This window comes from Physeter macrocephalus, chromosome 1 (genome assembly GCF_002837175.3).
Source record: "Physeter macrocephalus isolate SW-GA chromosome 1, ASM283717v5, whole genome shotgun sequence".
Taxonomy (NCBI): Eukaryota; Metazoa; Chordata; class Mammalia; order Artiodactyla; family Physeteridae; genus Physeter; species Physeter macrocephalus.
In genome coordinates, this window is record NC_041214.2 from 34,984,922 (window position 1) to 35,007,995 (window position 23,074).

The window sequence follows — 23,074 nt, forward strand, 5'->3', positions numbered from 1 at the left end:
AAAGAAACGAAATTGAGCTATTTGTAGTGAGGTGGATGGACCTAGAGTCTGTCATACAGAGTGAAGTAAGTCAGAAAGAGAAAAACAAATGCCATAAGGTAACACATATATATGGAATCTAAAACAAAAAAAAAAAAAGAAGAAGAAAAACGGTCATGAAGAACCTAGGGGCAAGACAGGATTAAAGACACAGACCTACTAGAGAATGGACTTGAGGATATGGGGAGGGGGAAGGGTAAGCTGGGATAAAGTGAGAGAGTGGCATGGACATATATACACTACCAAACGTAAAATAGATAGCTAGTGGGAAGCAGCCGCATAGCACAGGGAGATCAGCTCGGTGCTTTGTGACCACCTAGGGAGGTGGGATGGGGAGGGTGGGAGGGAGAGGCAAGAGGGAAGACATATGGGGACATATGTATATGTATAACTGATTCACTTTGTTATAAAGCAGAAACTAACACACCATTGTAAAGCAGTTATACTCTAATAAAGATGTTAAAAAAAAACACACACATCACAAAAACTTATCTAAAAAAAAAAAGTGACTTTATTTGCCACGTCAGAAATATGAAAGCCTGATGTGTAAGCCTGCAATCTAACTTCCTTCTGCTCTCACACTTTTAAAAATGTACTTCACAGCATTCAAATGAGGGGAATTTTTTCTCACCTTGTAAACTTCTAGCTTTATCTACTGAGTAAAATAAGCACAATTTTCACTGATATTTAACCAGCATCAATAATTTAAATTTTTAACTAGAAAAAAGAATTTATTTTCTCTTTGTGAGTGTCATCATTACAAAAAGAGGCATGGAGAAACAAAGAAATTCTTGCTTGAGGATAAGAATTTGAAAAATGGACATCCAGGCTGTCATTCATTTTCTGTTTCTCAGTCTGCTTGCCTCACAAATATAAACTGGCTGTCCTATCTCAGGAAATGGATAGGTTAGTATCTGATATAAATCAGGAGTTAGCTTATGCAAGCCTTCCTCCCTCCCTTCCCTCCCACCCCCCCAGAAATTGCTTAGTAAGAGATTTAGGAGTATTTGAAAAGAAAAGAAAGAGATAAGACATAAACAACCAAGTCTCCAGAAATCCACCCATTTGTCCATGATGGTCAGAAGCCCTACAGACTGCTTTCTGATTGCTAATTATGTTTTTATCTCTCTAGCAATAAATATCTTCTCTAAACTTAATTTTTCTCATTCATGAAGACCCACAGATTACCCAAGATTCTAGTTTCCATCTTGCCAGGATAACCATTTTATGTCTATGTATCTGTATTTTAATAACTGGTAACTTTTTTCCATTTAGTAGTGTAAATGTCTACAGATTTAGCCTAACACACTGGATGTTTTAAGATAAGTTTATGTTCTTTATATTCTTTATATTATCTATAAAGATATATATTCTTTTGTAATATTTTTTATAAAATATTTCATACTTAAAACATATGATATGCCCCTCTATACCTCCCCCAAATTAAGAAATGAAACATTATTAATAAAGTCAAAGCCCCCATGTACCCCTTCCAACAAGGTGATTTTTTAGATGGAGATACTACACTTAGCAAGCTTAGCCACAAAGGAGAGAGAATGGTTCATGGAAGAAAACACCATATTGTATGCATATAATAGAAAACATAAATGTAAATGAGCAAAATTCTTACTGAATAAAATGTTTGGAAGTTCCAAACTGATATAAGAAAAGGATAACAGAGCTGGAAATTCCATGTGGTCCAACTCCTGTGCAGGTAACTTTTAGAAAACTACATAAGTACTGTGGAACAGAGATAAGGAGAGAAATCGTCTCATTCATTCAATAAAAACACTACATGAACCCTGTCTTTTAGCTCATTTTAAGTTAAGTTTAAGTCATCACAATTCAAAATAAAAAGTGTTATGTTAGTGAGGCTCATACACTATAAGAAAGCACAAAGAAGGAACACCAATTCTTATTGATATCAGAGAAGGCTTTCTGCAAAAAGTGATACCTGAACTGAATTCCAAAGAAATAGTAAGAGTTAGCCAGGAAAGCAGTAGCAGAAGGGTGTTTCAGGGCTGGCAACGGCCCATACAAAAGCACAAGAGGATGGAACATTGAGGAAGAGAATGTAGTTTAATTTGACTGGCTGTTAAAGGGGATGGACGGTGATTGAAAGGTGTGGAAAAGACCAGAATGCAAGGATGGCAAATATGTTCTTCCTCCCTTTTCTAATCAGTCATGACATTCAACTCTACCCTAATGATTATGAGTAGAATCTAGGACCAAATCCCAACTCCTCCACTTACCAGCTGTATAAACCTGGACAGTTTGGCCCTTGGAAGATATAATGATTGCACAGTTTTCTCATCTGCAAAAGGGAAATATAATGGCAATACAAGTACTTGTCTCTTACATCTGTTAGTGAGCTAATTAAACAATATAAAGTGTTTAAGCAGTGTTTGTCATGTAGGAAGTGCTAAATAAATGTTAGCTATTATTAGTAGTATTCTTCTAAACGTGGATATGGCCTCAGACTCCTTCTCAACCCAGTGTTAGTGACCTCCCACTTTAACCAATCAGAATTGGCACCCAGGGGGAACCTTTCAGCCCTCCCTGGTGCCTGACACAACTCTGATTTCAAGCTCTACATCCTAGTGCCACTCACGTATACTGATTCTTATCTACATTTACGCAAGTTCTCTGTGATAAAAGGACCCTCTCAGTCCAAGTTCTCTGTGATAAAAAGACTCTCTCAGTCCAACACCAAGTCACACAAAAAAACAGCTGCTGACACACTTACATATTTTCTTGAAAATTTACAGATTGTCTTCACCAATTTTTTCTTTGTAATTTTTTAAAATAAATTTATTTATTTATTTATTTATTTATTTATTTATTTATTCATTTAGGCTGCACTGGGTCTTCATTTCTGTGCGCAGACTTTCTCTAGTTGTGGCGAGTGGGGGCTACTCTTCATTGTGGTGCACAGGCTTCTCACTGCGGTGGCTTCTCTTGTTGAGGAGCACAGGCTCTAGGCGCGTGGGCTTCAGTAGTTGTGGCTCGCAGGCTCTAGAGCGCAGGCTCAGTAGTTACGTTGCACAGGCTTAGTTTCTCCGTGGCATGTGGGATCTTCCCAGACCAGGGCTCGAACCTGTGTCCCCTGCATTGGCAGACGGATTTTTAGCCACTGTGCCACCAGGGAAGTCCTTCTTTGTAATTTTTAATAAAACACATCATACTCTAAGTAGTTTGGACTTTTCGTCCCTTAGATGCATCACTTCTCACTTGTTCACACTCAAGTGTATATGACATTTTTACGACTATATCTCCCAGATTTCTGAACTATATTTCTACCACCTTGCCATTCCTATGCAGAAGAGCTTAGCATCCTCTATGAAGATGTAATATTGGGACATGTGGTTTCCACCAAATGATGCTTAAAAATTTTCAAGACTAATTCCTGGGCCTGGAATGTCATTCATGCATGTATTCATTCCCACTCAGAAGCACCCCTGGGGTTCTCTATGGTGAGTAAGTACTGGACTAGATGCTGAGGACATAGCAACAAGCAAATAGGCAAGGTTTCCACCAAAGGAAAGCTTACTATTTTATGCCTGTCTTTCAATCCCTACCCTGTAGTGAGTCAAGTGATATAATCTATATTGTCAGTTGCAAGATGACAGAGACCATGGTTCATTCATCTCTGAAAGCCCCAGGTCATGACACACAGTTGGAGCTCAGTGAATCTCTGTTGAACTGACTTGAGCTGAAATGCCTCTGGCGTGCCTCATCACCCCATCTCCACCCCTCACCAGCCACTTCTCTGATCTTATCCCTACCTCTATGTCCCTTGATAACTCAGCTCCAGCCACATTGGCCTTCTTAACTCTTCCTCAAAAATACCAAGCCCACCCTTGTCTCTGGCTGGAATACTTGGCCACCGCCCTCTACCCCTCACCCTAACCTTGCATCTGCAGGGCCCTCCTCCCTCACTAAATTTAGGTCTCTGTTCAAAAGACTTCTTGTCAGAGAGGTCTTACCTGGTCAGCTGATCCAAAGCAGCACTACCTACTACAACTGTCACCTCGACTTTCTCTATCAGGGTTTCAGGAGTGTATTAAGCCCTACAGAAAACGATTTCAGTGACTGTTTTCTCCCATCTCCCAAGGATTGTACACTGCTGGTGTCATTCTAGATGCATAGGAGAGAAGTTAATTCATTGTATATAAAGGGTGTCTTTGGGCATCAGAGCTTAATTCTCTGTTAGAACTGGTAGAAAAGGGCTGCTCTAAACTATCATCCTACACATTTTTTTTCTTTTTAGCTCTTATCAACATCTGATGAATTATTTCTTTGTTGTCTCCCTACCCCACCCCTCATAGAATATAAGCGCATGGATTTTGATTTCAGCCTCTGCTTATCCTCAGTGTCTAGAACTGATATATAACAGACACTCAAAAAGTATTATTTGAATAAACTTCACAGGATAGACTCATGTTGTAACTTTTCATATAAAAACTTATGATTGTAAAAAGAATTCATGTTAAAACTTCTCCATATTGAAAAAAATGTATATTATAGATTACTCAAGAGAAACGATGAGACATAAAATGTTAAATAGAATTGGGAAAGCTGATAATTTTATCCAGATAATAATAATAAGAGGCTTTAATTATCCAAACACAAAGTAACCAACTGCTCAATCAGGATATGGGAGATGGGAGTAGGGGTAGGGGGCTGGATGTTAATAAATTGAGGACTGCTTTCTAAATCCCACAAGGAGGGGAAATGGAGGGAACTTTCATCCTAAACAGGATCAGAAATGGACCCTAGAGATTGCTGTGGGCGAGGCACTAGGCAAAAATTAATAACATAATTAAATTCCACATCCTCGTGGGACAGGGGAAAACCAAGAAACCCATCCCATACACTCTAGATTTTTTAAAAGGGAAATGTGATAAATATAGGCCCTATTTAGGAGACAATTGAAAGGAAGAACTTTAAAAAGTCAATAATCCATAAGAAAGCCTATGTACTTTCTCATTGTTGTTTGTTTTCCATGAAAAGCATATACCAAGGAATGAAAATAAGCATTAGAAGTAGGAGCTAAAAAGAGAACTGTTAGAGCTATATAAATTATCAGAGAAAAAAGAGGGCATTTTCCCCAAATTGGTAAGGGAGTATGAAAGAAACCAATCAATTATAAATGAGGAGAATAATAACTACAACAAAAATGCTTTGAAGAACACCTTGCAAGGTCTCTGAAACTAATAAAGGAGATTATTTTAACATGTCAAAGGGAGGAAGTCACTCAAAGAATAAGTGGGATCCTTTGATCTTGGTGGGATAAAGGATTTGCTCAAGAATGGAAAGGAGCATATTTCATAGGCTGAATTATTTGCTGCAAATTAACATACTGAAAGAATTATATAGAGACTCCCTTTACTAGGCTATACACAAAGATGGGCAAGTTAGAATTATTTTACTGTAACAGTGATCATGTATTCAGAATGCTTTGCAAAGCTGAACAAAATCAATGTGGGTAAACCATCAGGACTGAGAGATAAGAGAATCTGTTCACTCAAAGAGGTGACTTGTATATACAAATGTGTAGCTGTTGTCCATTCTCATAAAAAGGTTCAGAAGAGACCTGAGAAAAGATAACCCCAAATGTTACTTTTGCTTAAATATTCAGTTATTTTTAACCTCAATTATAGTCTCCATGACTTTGCCTGACTTAAAGTAACTTAATGAAATGGCTATTTGACTGGATCTGGTAAGAATTACATGTAACCCTGTTCTTTCTATTGTTTCTTATCTCTCTTGACATTAACTACCACTGATGAATTTCTTGGCCAATTACACTTAAAGTTACAGATTTAAAACAAACTGAAAGCCTTTCACATAATAAACATTCAATAATGTTACCGTCTTTAAAATTAATTTTTTTCAGTAAATAAAAACATAAAAACCAAAAAATTGAAATAAAATAAGTCACAGGCTGTTTGCCCTCCCCCCTTTATTTTCTTTCTTTTTTATACTGGGTTTCCCCAGGAATTCCATCAGCCATCTCCTGTTCCATCAGCAACAGTCCTCTGACAAAAATTACTACTAACAAGGGGACCCAAAACACGGCCCTCATATGTTCTTAAAACTATTTACGCTTAAGAGCTCCTATGGCCCTAATGCCTCCTGAGAGGATCTCAGAATAACAACCTATCAGGGAGAATATTCAGGTCTTCTGTTTTCAAAGATTTTTTTTAACAGATTCATTTTCTCTTGGCTAGAGCCCTCTCCCCAATGTTACTATCACCTGTGTTTCCCAAGGTTAGAAATGGTTTCAAAGAGGACTCTGGACCCAGTCCTGTGCTTCTGCCAAGAATTTTGGTTTCCATGGTCCAAGATCTCTCCCCTCTGTCACATGTCCTTATAACACACACATTTTCTATTAAAACCTCAAACCGGGGGCTTCCCTGGTGGTACAGTGGTTGCGAGTCCGCCTGCCGATGCAGGGGACGCGGGTTCGCGCCCCGGTCCGGGAAGATCCCACATGCCGCGGAGCGGCTGGGCCCGTGAGCCATGGCCGCTGGGCCTGCGTGTCCGGAGCCTGTGCTCCGCAGCGGGAGAGGCCACAACAGTGAGAGGCTCGCGTACCGCAAAAAAAGAAAAAGAAAAAAAAAAAAAAAGTACAAACGAAAACCTCAAACCGGGACTAATGCTTCCCACCTCAGAGAGATAATTAGAAATGAGCTGCAGAAAATTACTTTACTAATATCCTTCAGTTTGCTCCTACACTATGCCTCTGCTCTAAACAGTGGCCATGACCGAGACCCCCATAGTCTCCGGAGTCTGAGTTCAGCGCCTCCCCTCTGAGCTCCCACAGCTACCTGGCACGTCCCCTAACATGGCTTCTGTCACATTGTATTAAAATTGGCCATTCAGTGTTTCATGACCTCCACTAGACTAAGTTCTGTGAGGGCAGAGCTTACAATTTCTATATTGTCCCTCATTGGACCAGACAAGAACAATTGCCCCTAGAACAATGCCTGGTATAGAGTAGACACTCAATAATCATTTGTGAAATTAATGGAAGCTCTTATTCTCAGAATCCTCACTCTACTTCTATGAGCATCTCTGACGATTCTACTTTGAACTGGGCGATTGCCATTACCTATTAGCAGGGTTTATTATTAACATTCCTTTATGTTTTGTTTCCTTTCTGGGCTCTGTGTTCTCTCTGCTAATATTTGCATGTATAAATATTTAAACTCCTCTCAGGTTAAATTCTTTTCTCCATTCTCATATTTCTTCCTTTCCCCCTGCTAATTACAGTAAGATCATCAAACCTAGATAGTACTACTTCAAACATGACCCATTGACACCTCATACACATTGCCAGTGATTGTTTTAATAGCCATAAATCCTAACAAGCAAAAAAAACATTACAACAAGATACTTTTGATATTCCACTCATTTACATTCCAATTTTTCTAATTCTAAGTAGAAATTTCCTTTCCTATTAATTTTTCTATTACTACGTCACATTCACTTACAGAACACTATGTCAGTAGGTCTCCAATTTGAGTGTGCATTAAAGTCACCTTGAGGGCTTGTACAACAAAATTGTCAGCCCTTACGCCTAGAGCGTCTGATTCAGTAGGTCTTGGGTGAGGGCTGGGAATGTACATTTTTAACAGGTTCCTAAGGAATGCTGATGCTTTTGACCAAGGACCACAATTTAGAATCATTGCACGGTGTCATTAAATGACAAACTCAAAAACAATATAAGAAAAAGTAATTAATAAATAATCCAAAATCTATGTACAAAAAGAATTACTCTCTATGATTGGTTATGACCAAAGAAGTAACATCATTCCAGAATGTCAGTTCAGTGTGGCACTACAGATCAAATGATCAGTCAGTTGTTGAATATCATTCAAAAGAAATATATTTTTTCTTTCCAATAAAACTTTGTGTACCTTTGGTTACTGAAATTCGAGAAAGTTACAATGGTCCTGGAAAAAGTGTCAGGAAAGGGCAGCTAGGCTGATTGAAAACAAGAGTTCCACCAGATAGAAGGCTGCCTTCTAAGGCCAAATGAAAGAAAGGGGGAGAATTTTTCAATTCAGAATGGTAAAAGCTAGGAAGTGGGACGATAATAACCTCTAATATCAAGAGCAGTACAGATAGGTTGATCACTCAATTCTGAAATCCGGAAGGCAGAAGGTCCTGTGAAACTTGAGCTTAGGGAATTTTATGAAAAAAGTACTACTTCATTCAATGGGTATAATCTGTGGTACCCACAACCCCTGAGAATGATGTGAGTAAGGAAAATAAAGGTAATCAAAATGTATTTTATCAAGTAGATGAATGATAAAACCATAAATTGTTAATTTTTCAAAGCTCACAGAAGGGAGGACCACTTACCCCCCTATCACATGCCCTCTGGTGCTGTCTTTGGTAAAAGAATATAGTAAAAACTCCTTGAGGTTTGTCTTATAATGCAGTTCTAATCCTTAAGGCCAAATGAGCAATCTAGGACCTTTAGACTTCATGTGGTCCACTTCACCTTGAAATATGGCCTGTGATCCAAGCTCAGGACCAGTAACTAAAATATTAAAGTGAGTGAATAATAATCCCATTTATTCACTCACACATGCTGCAGCTTTGAGAAAGCCCTCCCTGGGCATGATCATTGCATGAGTTTTAGGACATATCTGTCATCCAGGGCTAAGGCACAGACAGATAAAACATGGCATAAGACACAGAAAGTAAAAAGAATGAGAGAGACAGACTATGGTTTAAGGCAAGGTTTACAAAACAAATGCTCACAGAGTGAGGCAGGTGAAGAAAGGAGTATCACAGACAATAAGGCAATAGAAAGAAGTAGGGCTGTGTGGTTACTGAGCCACAGCCCATTACTGCAACATGGGAATGCAAGATGGATCACATCTCATACATTTTTAATAATCTAGAAATCTGAGTTTTTAATGAGAATTTATCCAGTGTTTTAAAAAAATAAATCTCTATGGGCCAAGCAAAACACATCTGTAAATCAGATATGGGCAACAGACATATCCCTTAGCTAATATGGTCAATTCCCATAGAGAAATCTCCCAAACTCCTTCTCAGAACTGTGTCATGTGATCACTGTGAGGTGCAAAGGAAGCTGGGAAGGGTGGTTTTTTAGCAGGGTACATTGTTGCCATGGATAAAATCTGGATTCCACTACTAAAAAAGAAAGGAGGCCACATATCCTAAGGAGGAAATATGTCCCATGCTTTGGAACACTAGGTCTAAGAGAATTCCACAGACATTCAACTCTCCTTTCTCCCAGCTCTTGAATGATCCTTGGAGGTCTCTAGAGCAATCCATTAGCCTGAGTATAAACTGACTTGTACTGTTTTATTACAGAACTACATTAAATTAAAGGACTGCAATAATTGTGCCAAATGTGACCATTTTCAGTGTAGTACAGGTGTGTAAAGCAGAGAAATGGGAAAGAAAAGCTATGCTAAAAATTTCAGGCACATACATTGAAACTTGAATCCCTACTTTTGCTGGGGCTTTCATGATATGACAGATGTACTTCTCTGTCATTGCCCCAGTTTCAAGGCAAGCAAATGTCTGAGAAGTCATTAGATTTAAATTACTTTGGGAAATATCTTTGCAGTCAAAACCTGTATGAACCAAGTACACATTTCTCATTTTCATGTCAATGACTATCTTATTTGAAGAGTCTATTGTGCTAATTTTAAAACCCAGAAAGAAAAGACGGTGATCTATTGGTAATGACGCAATGGCCTTGGGTGAGGATTGATTAAGCCCTCAGGACTGCCTTACTTTTTTCTGATTTTAGATTTTCTGGCTTCATCTTAAACAACATAATCACAATGCATCTAATTGAGACACTAGGAAGAATACCAATTTCAGGTTTTCTGTAGTCTCAAGAGATCTTGGATTCACTGTTGGTTTCATCTAGAATTCATCTTATTCAAATTTTATGATGATCAAATGTGTACTTAACCTTATATTCCAATATTCCATTCACTGAGAAGAAAGAGAAATCATCTGCTTCCATTTTTATTTTTCACTCCTTTCTAGATTTTTTTGTTTACTTTTTAATTTTGTGGGGCTTTTTTTTTTGGTACCTATGATGAAGTCTTACATATCTATTTATTGAGATTTTCTAGCACTAATGATGTCTGAGGAGTTTGTCAATAGCAACACAAATCCACATTTGAACATTAAATCCTTAGTGCTGAAATTATTTACTCTGGGCCGTGGTGACCAACTCTTCCTGTGCCTTCATCTATTTTTGTCAAAGAGGGCTGCCAGCTTCTGTAGAACCAATATTTGTGTTTCAATCTAGCCAAGTCTCTTTGGAGTTCATCCTTCATTAGCCTTCCAGTAAGAAATGTCAAGGCCCTGCCTTTTCCTGCAGCTTTTGGGAATGGCTTTTCCTCATCTCCATATGCCAAAGCAGGAATCAGATGGGAATTATTTTTTCCTTGTCAATCCAGAAGTTTCACTTACATTGCATTTGCCTTCAGCAACACAAGGTAAATCTTGTGAATCAATCCTTTCTTCAGACTTTTAAGCCCACAGTTCAAGATATAAAATACCCTTCCATTTTGCACAGGCATTGCTTTGGGCTGGATATATGAGAAATACAGCTGCTGTGGCTTATCCAATATTTTGTAAAAATCTTCTCATGCCACCAGAAGCTCAGAGGTAGGCTGGCATAGTAACCAGCAGTAGGTCAGGGTCTTCTGGAAAGCAAACTCTGCAATGGAGACTGCATGCAGGATGTTTACTGAGGAGTGCTCTTGGGATTAACACCTGTGGGGTAAGGAAAGGCAGCAGGATTAGGTAAAAGGAAGAAGCTGGGCTGTTGTGTGGTCACAACAGACCTCAGACAATCATATGGGAAGCTCTGAAGCTGGCCCCTCAGAGTTTTTCTGTATTGGGTTAAGGGAGCAGGGCTTTATACCTTCTCATCAACCAATCATTGGATGCAGGCTACCCATCAGGAAGGGACCGTGATGTGGGGTGGGGTGGGGTGTCTGTCTTCAGCTGAGGACAATTCCCAAAGAGGTCTGACACGTGAGGGACACCTGCTAGAAAGAGCCTCAGCAGTGGGGATCAAAGACTTCAGTCCTGAGTTGGGGGGGGGGTAGTCTGTTATAGCACAATGCCCCCACCACAGTTGTCTGTGGCCCAGACTCCTTTTTCCTTTCTGATCTGCCATTCTAAGCACATGGCTTTCAAGCTCATGATTGCTTCATGATCTCAAGATGGCTATTCCACACCCGGCCTTATTTCTGTACTCTGGGCAGGAGCAAGAAGGAAGCAACAAGGAGGAAAATGTAGCACCTATATCAGAAAAGCAACTATTTCCCAAGAATGTCCAACAATCTTCTATTATGTCTCATTGGCTAAGGTTGTCATATGACTATTCTAGCTGCAAACAATGATGAAAAATGCATTTTAGCCAGACACATTACTGCCTTGACCAAAATCAGAGATCAGGGTTTTTTTAAGGAAAAGAAGTGAATTGGCATTAGCAACTAGCAGTTCTCCCAAACTACCTGATTTTCAAGAAAAGTTTACTCCCATTGGCAAGGAGTCGTGACTCTCTGTAAGCCTCAAGGATTTTTTCATATTTTGTTGTAAGAAGTCACTTCTCTATCTTAATTGTGTACTAGTTATACTACTACCTCTTTCTATAGTCACTGGAGGTTAGACTTCATTTTCTAATAGTCATGTTTATCTCGAAATACGAATTCTTAAACTTCTTTCTGAATGATCCATCACTTTTCTGTTTTGCCCTTTCTCTCTGTTACACACGCATATACACAGGCACACACAGTTTCACTATTCCTGTGTTGTTGAGAGAAATGATAACAAAAAATCATCCTTAGTTTCTTGTCAGTGCTGCATCAAACTAAGGTACATCTAGAGAGAAGAGAGAAGAAAGACCTTGTCAAAAGGAACACACAGAGAACAGAGGTATAACAAGTCCAAGATGGGGAAACCTGCCAAAATAGAATTGACCAGGACTAGGGTTGCCAGATTTAGCAAATCAAAACAGAGGATACCCAGTTAAATTTGAATTTCAGATAAACAGTGAATTATTTTTAGTATAAACAATTCACTAAATGTTGTGTCCCCCTGAAATGTATACGTTAAATCCTAATAACCAATGTAATTGTATTTAGAGGTGGGGCCTTTGGAGGTGATTAAGTCATGAGGGTAGAGCTCTCTTCATGAATGGGGTTAGTGTCCTTATAAAAGGGACCCCAGAGAGCTCCCTTGCCCCTTCTGCCAAGTGAGGTTACAGTGAGAAGATGTTCATCTCTGAACAAGGAAGTGGGCCCTCACTAGTCACTGATTCTGCCAGTGTCTTGATCTTGGACTTTGCAGTCTCCAGAATTGTGAGAAATAAGTGTCTGTTGTTTAAGCCACCTAGTCTATGATATTCTGTTATAGCAGCACAAACTAAGACAATATCCCAAATATGTGTGGGACATACTAAAAATTTATTTGCTGTTTATCTGAAATTCAAATTTAACTGGGGATCCTGTATTTTATCTGGCCACCCTAACTAGGAGGAGTAGTGTCACTGTCACATGGTTAGATTCTGTCATTGTGCCCATTTCCATAGCTACTGACTTCGCTCCTCCCTTGGGACTTCCGCACAAACCTCTAACCTGAGAACCACTGTCCAATATTTCTGGAGACTCATTAATTAATGTAGCTAAAGTTGAAGCTCTATTTTGCAACAAATAACATTTTTAATATTTTCTGGAGCACAGATTCCCTAGGGTACATGGATATTTTTCAAGTAGGTCTCTGAATCCACTGAAATTATATGGAAAATTTTGTGTATAGGCTTATACGCATTTTTCTGGGGAGGAGGCCCATAGCTTTCATCCCACTCTAAAAGGAATTATAGACTCAAAGTAGTTCATCCCAAGCAGAGGGCACTGAGAAAACACCAGGCAGCCTATTAATCTTTCCTGGTTATTCTATTTGGGGACAGAAGTAGAAATATCAGTCATGGAGCAAATGCTTTAGAACTTTTCTTTTTAAGGAAATTTGGGGCAAATAAAATTTCCATTTCTTTACCAGTCCAAAATCAATTACAGAGTTAGACATTAGTCTAACTCTTCAGCAAAGCCTCTTAATCTCAGAAATCACCCACATGGGTTTCTCAGCACCTCTGTGGGAGAGGTTTCTCTCTTTTAACTGTCCAGCTGTTCCAAAGGATAGAGTAGCTATTAGGGGCCACCACACTCCCTCCTTGACCCCTAGTCTTTGGAGGGGCAAATTAAGGGGTTTGTTTGTGGTCAAGTCCTGTAGATATGACTTTGTCATTACTTCTTTCTCTTCAGTGTCTTGTCCATTCAGGGTGCTTGACAGTGAAGACCTCCTATTATAATTCTTTGCTTCTCATTTGGGCTTCTGTTTTCTTATAGGAAATGCTACAGAGTAGCAAGCATACAAACAGCCTTGGGGTCTAATGTGAAAAAGCAGAATATCCCATGCTTCGTGCTGCCTTTAGTTCCCCGGGCAATGGCATGGTCTAACCCTTGAAGCCTTATGCTCTCCTAACAACAGTTTTCTGAATTCATGTGCTCATAAATTACATATTGCCTGTACCATGGCAAATTGTCAGGAAAGCCCCCAGACCCATCTGCAGGATTCTCCAAGCGTCCCTGGCACAACACCATTAACTACATCCCAGAGTGGGTTATGTCCAATATACTATGAACATCTTGAAGGAACCATATCTTATTTGATTCTCCCCCCCACCCCGTACCCAGCCCCAGGTCTAGCTTAGTGCCATAAATAGAGTAGGGAGCCATAAAATGCTTGTTGACTTATTGAATGAAGGATGGATAGATGCATAAATTAATGAATGAGTGAAAGCTGTATTAGACCACAAGGAACAGGCTTCAGATAGCCTGGTGAGGGGCTAATATCAATCTCCTTCTTCTGAATGCAGGCTTCTCCCCTTAGAACTCAATGCAGGATTACTCCATTCCTCTCCAGCGTCTGGAAAGAAAGGAGCATATTTAAATTTTGTATTCTACTCCTGAGGGATTTTGTTACCTTTTATTTTGAATATTCTGGTGAATTGATTTGGTAAAGAAAAAGAGAAGACAGATTCCAAGATCCTAGATCCACCTGAAAACACAGCCCGTCAGAGTAACTAACCAGGGATCAGAAAAGACTTCTAGGAGGAAATATTTTCTAACACCTCCCAGATGAATAGGATTAATTAAGTAAATGGGTTATTGAGTGTTGGGGCAGAAGGAGAAATCTGTGTTCTGATAGAGAAACCCTATGTAGGTGTGTAGTCCAAGAGTGAGAGCCTCCTTCGCACATTTGAGACAGAACAGACAGGGTTTATAAGCCAAATTAAGAAGTTCCACACTTAGACATGGGCAAATTCCTTAAGCACCCCTACTCTACCCTTATCCCCCTGCTCCCAGCCTCGACCCATGACCTGTTCGGGGGAGGGCGGGGCTGTGCTTTGGAGGGCCTTCTTCAAAATTTTCTAAGTCCCTCTCTAGTGTTTTGAACCAGCTGGGTATGACAGTTCCATTTGGGTGGCATGCCCAGAGCCCAGACTGGTACCTGCACAGACTCTCTGTTTCTCTCCTTTGAGGGCTCTTAATCTTCTACCCCATTTGTGGGGTTGACCAGATGCCCCAGGACTCATACTATGGGATTGTCCTGGGGCCCAAGAGCCAAGTGATGGTTCCAGAATGTCAGTCTGGCAAGCATATTTCTCCTGCTAGGAAGTACAGTATTTCTTATGTGAGATCATGTGAGCTTGGGTCACCAGAATGGTGCCGACAATCTGATTTTGGGTGACTCAAATATTTGCCCAGGGTCTGCACACCCTATGGGCGGCTTTGTTAAGGAATTTGGACTTAATCCCAAGAGAAAGAGGAAAGATCAAACTACATCACCCCAAAGGTCATTTTGTCTAAAGCTTTTTCAATTAAAATTTTTTTTATTGTAGTAAAATACATATAACACAAAATTTACCATTTTAACCATTTTAAAGTATACAGTTTAGTGGTATTGACATTCTTGTGCAACCATTAAATCTCTCATTTGATATAGTAAGAAGCTAAAACTGACTTGTCCACGATCACAAGTGGTCACTGGAGGAGCTCTGCATTGTGCAGTCAGTGTTTCCCACTTTTTCAATTCATTCATTTTATGGCTAAGGAAACTGAGTTCAGAAAGACAAAGTGATCTTCTCCAAGTCAGGAGTAGGACTAGTGAGATCTCCAGACCTCCTAGGCCTGCTCTGCTTCCTCCACCTCACTACTTCAGACTGCCCTATCTCCCTCACCATTTTCCTTCCCTAGTTCTTTCCACCAGAAATTCCAAGCCTCCTTGCACCAAAAATGTGAGTTTCGCACAGCCAATTATCACCTAAAATGATTTTCTAAATTGGTACTCGGGGGGCGTCAGATCCATTGGCTGCAATATGTCTTCACACCAGACTTCAATAGTTTGTCAGTTATGGATTAAAGAAACTACTTGCCACGTTTTCCCATCACTGCTAAAGTTCTTCATGCATTGTTTTTGGCTGTAAATCAAGTTTAAAGAATTGGGAGAGTAATTTAGATCATTTCCAATGCATTACAGATATTGAAATTAGTTTGCTTAAATATACGGTCATTTAAGAGTGTCTGGCACATAGTAGGTGCTCAGTAAATATTTGTTGAAAAAATGAATGCAGGTATTTTTCATTGACTTTTCCCCCCACTTAAAAAAGTAAGGTATAATTTATATGCAGGAAAATTCACCCTTTTAGTGTACAGTTCTGAGAGATTTGACAAGCATTTACAGTCATGTAACCACCGCAACAACCAAGGTATAGAACAGGTCTGTCGTCCTCCAAATTCCCCCATGCCCCTTTGTACTCAGGCCTTTCCCCCAGCCACAGTACCCCGAACAACCACCCCATCTGCTTTCTGTCCTTCCAGGTTTGCCTGTGCAAGAATGTCATAAACGGAATCATACAGTATGTAGACTTTTGATTGTGGCTTGTTTCACTTAGCATAATGCTTTTTGAGGTTCTTATATGTTGATGCATATATCAGTAGCTCATTTATGTGTACCACTGTATATTGTATCACAGTTTGCTTATCCATTTCCCAGCTGAAAGGTATTTGGACTGTTCCAGATTTCATTATGCATTGAATTTTAATTTCAGTTTTTATTTGTTTAAACACCTATCAGCATCTGAGGCTATAGAAAGAAGACATGTTCAAACCTTTAGCTCATATTAGTTTACATGTATGTATGATCTGTGTTGGAACTGGTAAACACATTAGAGTTAAGACGAAGTGCAAGTAGAACTTCCTGAGAGCAAAGCAAGAGGCAAAATGCAAAGCATAATCATAGATACTGAGAGCTGTTTGACTCTAATCCTGGATCTGCTTTGGAATCTAGGTGAGCGTTTGTCCTTTTTCTGACCAACTTGCATCTTGTGAATGTGAACATCCTTCCCTCACATTGAGGGAAACACCATATTATGAGACCTGTCCCACTTTCCCAACTCTCTTTGCAGCTATGACAAGTCACATGACTTCAGGTCCACCAGTCAAACGTCACACAGGATACTTTGGTTTGTAAAAGAACAAAGGGGGTCTGTTTTCTGGGGAGGGTGGCAGTGAAGGTGTTTGGCTTCTGGGGGGCAGTAAGGTGGCAGCCTGGCACCAGTGCTCACCATGGCCAATGCTATCTATCGTGTCTGTGACCAGTAACAACATTGGTTGAAGAGGCCATTTGTTGCAACTAAGAACACTATTTCAGTAGAAAGGGCCAGTAACTGAGCCCCTGTTAACTGCTTTCTCTCCTGCAAAATAGATAAAAATTTCTGACCTTTTTGTGAGTAACTGTTGAGGGTGTTTCCCTGTAATTGCATACAGTATTCTCTTTTTCAAGATCCATGTAAAAAAATTTCACTTAAGTTTTATGAATTGCTGGGCTTCCCCTACAATGCATTTTTATCTTACAGACATCATGAGTCATGTAATTGATTTGATGGTGTTTCCTTTATTTTATAGGCTGTTACACCAGAGCCAAATGTGTGGCAGTCAGCAGTCACAGAGACCTTAAGACATGTATTTTGTATTCCAAATTACTCATACTTTTATCTTTTAAAACTTTTAAAAATCCTTACTCCTGGTTTCCTCACTTTTAAAAGTTTATATTATAAAGAAAAAATGGAACATTATCCAACTTCCCAGAAAACTCCAGTTATATGTCATATTTATACAGGCACACCTTTTTTTATTGCACTTTGCAGATATTGCATTTTTCACACATTGAAGGTTTGTGAAAACCCTGCATCAAAACAAACCTATTCGTGCCATTTTTCCATCAGCATTTGCTCACTTTGTGTCTCTGTGTCACATTTTGGTAATTCGCACAATCTTTCAAACATTTTCATTATTATTACATTTGTTGTGGTGATCTGTGATTAGTGACCTTTGATGTTACTACTATGACTTGCTGAAGGCGCAGATGATGACTAGCATTTTTAGCAATAAAGAATTTTTAAATTAAGACATATACATTGTTTTTTGAGACATAATGCTATCGAACTCTTAATAGACTACAGTATATATAGTTACGCAAACATAACTTTTACATGCACTGGGAAAACGAAATATTTGTGTGACTCACTTTATTGCAATATTTGTTTTATTGAGGTGGTCTAGAACCAAATCCACAATATCTCTGTGGTCTGCCTCTCTCTCTCTCTCTCTCTCTCTCTCTATATATATATATATATATATATGTACATATATATACACACATGTATACTTGTTTATATATATATATAATTACTCTATATGTAATTGGTTAGACAGTTCAAACTGTACAGAAAGGTACAAAATAAAAATAAAAGCTCCTCACTTCTACTAAAGTCCATTTCCCAAAGATAACCACATTTCCTTCAAGGAAAAAAAAAAGTGTACCTGTGAACATTTATTTATTTACCTATTTATTTATGATTTTAGAGAAGCTTTTTAAAAATATATTTATTTATTTATTTATTTAGCTGTGCCGGGTCTCAGTTGTGGCACCCGGGATCTTTGTTGCCCTGTGCTGGATCTTTGTTGTGGTATGCAGGATCTTTGGTCGCAGCATGCGAACACTTAGTTGCAGCATGTGTGGGATCTAGTTCCCTGCCCAGGGATCGAACCCAGGCCCCCTGCATTGGTAGAGCAGAGTCTTAGCCACTGGACCACCAGGGAAGTCCCTGTGAGCATTTATTTTAAATTACATTTATTTAAATTTACACAAAAGAGATCATACTGTACATAATTTTCTGCACCTTTTTTTTTACCTAATATATCTGGGAGATCTTTTGGTATCAGCATATATAGAGGGAGCACTTCTTTTTAAATGTCTCCATAATATTCTATCTTGTTAATGTATCAAAATTTACTTAACTGGTCCCCTGAATGATGGACACTGGTTTTCTCCAGGCTTTCACTATTACAAAAAATTTTGCAGTGAATGTTCCTAAACCTATATCTGGGTGAAATTTTGCAAGTAAATTCCTAGGAGTGAAATTGAGAGACCAGTTGGTACAAAACTTGTAAAATTTGATAGATGTTGCTAAATTGTCCTCCAGGAAAATGGCACCAATTAACATGCCTATATATTGTATCAGCATTACCATTTCCATGTATTCCCAACATCACTGGATATCATCAATCATTAAAATCTTTACCAAAAGGGAAAAATGGTACCTCATTCTTGTTTTAATTTCCATTTATTTAATTATAATTTTCAGAATTTAAAAAATCTTTGGATGAATATATTTCTGGAACTCATTTTAAAGCCTTTTTGAATTAACGTGGACTATAAAAACTTATATGTATTTCATTTGTTAAGAACATTTAAAAAGCACTGTCCCGCCTCTAAATCAGTAGTGTGCCGCCGTCTTGACTGCACATTGGAAACACCTGGGGTGCTTTTTTTTTTTTTTCTTTTTTTTTGTGGTATGCGGGCCTCCCTCTGCCGCGGCCTCTCCCGTTGCGGAGCACAGGCTCCGGACGCGCAGGCTCAGCGGCGCAGCCGCTCCGCGGCATGTGGGATACTCCCAGACCGGGGCGCGAACCCGGTTCCCCTGCATCGGCAGGCGGACGCGCAACCACTGCGCCACCAGGGAAGCCCCTGGGGTGCTTTTTAAAAATACCTTTACCTGGGCCTCATCCCAGAACAATTAAGTCAGAATCTCTAGGAGTGGGGCCCAGCTCTGACATTTTTAAAAAGCTCCTCAGGTGGTTCACAAGTGCAACCAAGGTTGAGAACCACTGCTCTAAATGCATTATGATAAACCCTACCAATAGTATGTTTAAAATGTTTAAGCCTCAAGCCCTGGATGGTATCAGCTGAATGTATAAAAGAAAAACATTTTCCAAGCTGTAATTTTTTTTTTTCAAACAAGGGTCTGATATTCATAATGGTGAAGTGACAGCCTCCTTGCTCAGCCTCCATTCCACTGTATACCAATCTGTCTGGCCAGCATTTCAGTAAGAAACGACAAACTCACACTTTACAAATTAATAATTGATGTGACCAAGTCACAGAGAATCACTAGCAGGATGGTGATTAATATCATTATGATCAAAGGTATAAGAACCGCTTCCTGTTGAGCTATGACTGTAATTGGCTCATCCTCCAAGGAGAAAAAGAAAAGATTATCATAAAGAAAGAAAACCACTGCCACCCCATGTCAAGGAGGCCCTTTAAAGTTTGCCTGTCACCCTTCAACTTCCCTGGTTCCTGTGACAAGTGTGTCACAAGCTGTCTTTTCATTCACTGGAGCTAAACCAGGATGGATTTTTCTGCCAACTCAGCAAATACCTAATAGGAGAAAAACTAGTTGGGAAATGATCCAGTTTATTGAGTCAACTTGAATTTTCTATGACATCAGGAAAAGATCAGGAGAAGTAACAACAATAACTTTTTTTACAAGATTTCTAAATGTATTTGCATTTTAAAATGCAAAATCAGGTAATGTGAGTGGGAAAATAATTTTTTAATTCTCATAATTCAATTGCTTTTGATTTCCTGACTCATACTAATATCTGTTTTCTCTCATTCTCCAAAGGAGCTAGATTACATTTTCAAACAAAATTGTAAATAGGCAAGAATTAGAACATAGAAATCTTTTAAAAATACTTTGAAGGATTAAAAACTAAGAAGTCACCACTAACTAATAACTTAAAAACTGTAATTTTTGAAAGAAAATATTTGGAACTTTAGCTTCTCTCTTTAATTGAATTTATTGTGTTATGATTTATGTACAGTAAACTGCACATATTTAAAGTGTATAATTCAATCACTTTGTAACAGATACACTCCTGAAACCACCACAGTGATAAAGAACTTCTCTCTCACTCCCAAAAGTTTCCTTATGCACCTTTGCAGTCCCTGGCCTGCAGGTCGCTTCTGATCTGCTTTCTGTCTCTATAGATCAGTATGCGTTTTCTTTTCGTATGAATGAAATCATACAGCGTGTACTGCTTTTGTGTGGCTTCTTTTTACTCAGCATAATGTCTGTGAAACATATCCGGTTGTGCGTGTATCAGTCACTCATTCCCCTTTATTGCAGAGTGCTACTCCACTGGTAGATGTGCTCCAGTTTCTTTCCCATTTACCTGATGGGCTTTGCAGTTGTTTCCAGTCTTGGGCTACTGTGGGTGATGCTTTTGTGAACACTCTGGGACTAACGTTCGTATGGAAGTCAAATAATATACTTGTTAATGTTAGTTTATATATCAAGCTCTAATGCACATATATAGTTCTGTTGATTTGGGGGGGGCCACTTTATAAGACTCTAATACTATGATTTCCATGGAATATGAGATGGCTTTTTACTCTCCCAGACTTCACTGTCCCCAAACAAAACATCTTTCAGGTTATACACACATAGCTCTGCTGGGTGCCATTTATATCATGATCACCATCTGCTCAACTGCATGTGGCAACGAACGTCTTTAACCAGTTCTCTTTCAATGAGGCCAGAATATTTCCCCTTGCCTGTCCATGGCCTGATATTAATCATGATGGTTCCATCTTTCCAGGAGTCACTCCCATCACTATTCTGTCATGTTTAAGAATATTCAGTGGCACTTCTTTGCCACTTCTCCACCTGGCCCATAAAACTCCCTGTGGATGGGTCTCCACACCTAGGTAGCCAGCACATTTCTCAGAGCTCCCAGCCATGATCTGGCCATATTAGTCCAGCCTCTCTGCCATCTTCACATGCCATCATCATGTCTCATGAGTGATTTTCCTCACCCTGCTCTTTCCCTGACTAACTTTCTTCAAACTCTCTTCTGGTCCTTTCTTCAGTACCTGACTTTGTGGAGTTAGTCCTTGACTGAATTCCTAAAGTCCTGTTTTACTGTGCTGTACATCCAAACACTTGCTCTTCAGTTATTTCTATTATATATGTATAATCTCCTGAATTATATTTCAATCTCCCTAAGGTCAGGGATTGTATCATTTATTTTATATAAACATAAAATGACAAATTCATAAAATATATTGGTGCCCATGTGTTCCCCCAAACCCTTAATACTGTATAATTGTCACAATTGTCACAGACCAAACTATCTTTGACTTCACTTTGAGCATGCAATGCTTTACTTCACTTAATGTGAGATCTCTTTATTGCTCAGTGCCTAGGTAAACTGAACCAAAACTTAGCCACAAGTCAAACTCTGGCTCCCAATTTTGAATTATTGGAGCCCATCCTTGGATGAAAGAATAAGATGATTTTTACAAGAGTTTTGCAGAAGCAAAGACCAGTGATGGTAAATCTTTGGAGATCTTGATGTGCCTGGATCCAACACAGGTGCATCCCATATTCAGGGAGAAGCCAGCAAGGAAAAGGAGGGAGATGCTGATATCAACAATTCTTTTTAGCAGAGTATATCAAACCTGAGAAGACTGAGTAGGCTATTTTTAAAAGCCTTTTACTTTGTGCCTGATTTACAGGCAGACACTAAAAATATTAATAAGTAAAACTGGTACTGATCCATGAACATGATGAACTTTCAATTTCTGGAGCCACAAGGTGACAGACTGCCGTGAAGACACTTGCATCCTCATAATATCCTGGAGGGATCCAACTTTAAAGAACAAAACATTGGTATTTAAAATCCCAGTTTGGCATTTAGCTGTGTTAAATCATTCTGTTTCTTTGGCATCACTTAAATAGCCTTAAAAAAAAGAATTAAAAAATAGATTGTACTGCACATCACAGAAGATTTAATATAGATGCTTTAAGCCTAAGGGAAATTATGTCCTATGCAAATCGTTTCCCTGGTATTGGCTTTCTTCTGGGTCCCCTTTTCTCATCTTACATAGCTATATTGATACAGGTCAAAGGTTGATTTAAAAATGACTGTATTATCATGGCAAAGTCAAGAAAAATAATGTCTGAAGTAGTGTATCAATGGGGGAAATTTAATCAAGGAAAACAAGAGCTGGCAAACAGAATTGTTCCTAAAGCGATTTACCAACTTATTCTTGCCAGGAAAACCAGGTGCAGTCCTTAACCACATGACTTGGGCATACCATTATAATAATTAAAATTAGAATTGTCGAAGCATGGTATAACTACTTTGGAAAAAGTTTGGCAGTACTTAATAAAGCTAAAGATACACATACTTTAATGACCCAGCAATCCATTCCTAGGTATATACCCCACAGAAACACATGACATTTGCACGAAAAACATATGAGAATGTTCACAGCAAGCAGCATTCCTTATAATAGCCTTGTGGAAACAACCCAATGTCCACTAACAGGAAAACGGATAAACAACTTGTGGTATAGTCTCACAATGGAATACCACACAACAATGATGTTTTAGGCACATTTCAGTATGCTTGTTACATTTTTAAATGTTTTAAAAGAAAGAAAAATGGGGGGCTTCCCTGGTGGCGCAGTGGTTGACAGTCCGCCTGCAGGGGACACGGGTTCGTGCCCCGGTCCGGGAAGATCCCACATGCCGCAGAGC

General features: G+C 39.1%; 1 non-coding gene across 1 annotated transcript; it reads right to left on the minus strand.

Annotated features, from left to right (window-relative positions):
* Nucleotides 1–18,211: 18,211 nt before the first annotated feature.
* Nucleotides 18,212–18,284, minus strand: TRNAG-ACC (transfer RNA glycine (anticodon ACC)). The gene has a single exon. It is a non-coding gene; the product is annotated as a tRNA-Gly (tRNA).
* Nucleotides 18,285–23,074: the final 4,790 nt, after the last annotated feature.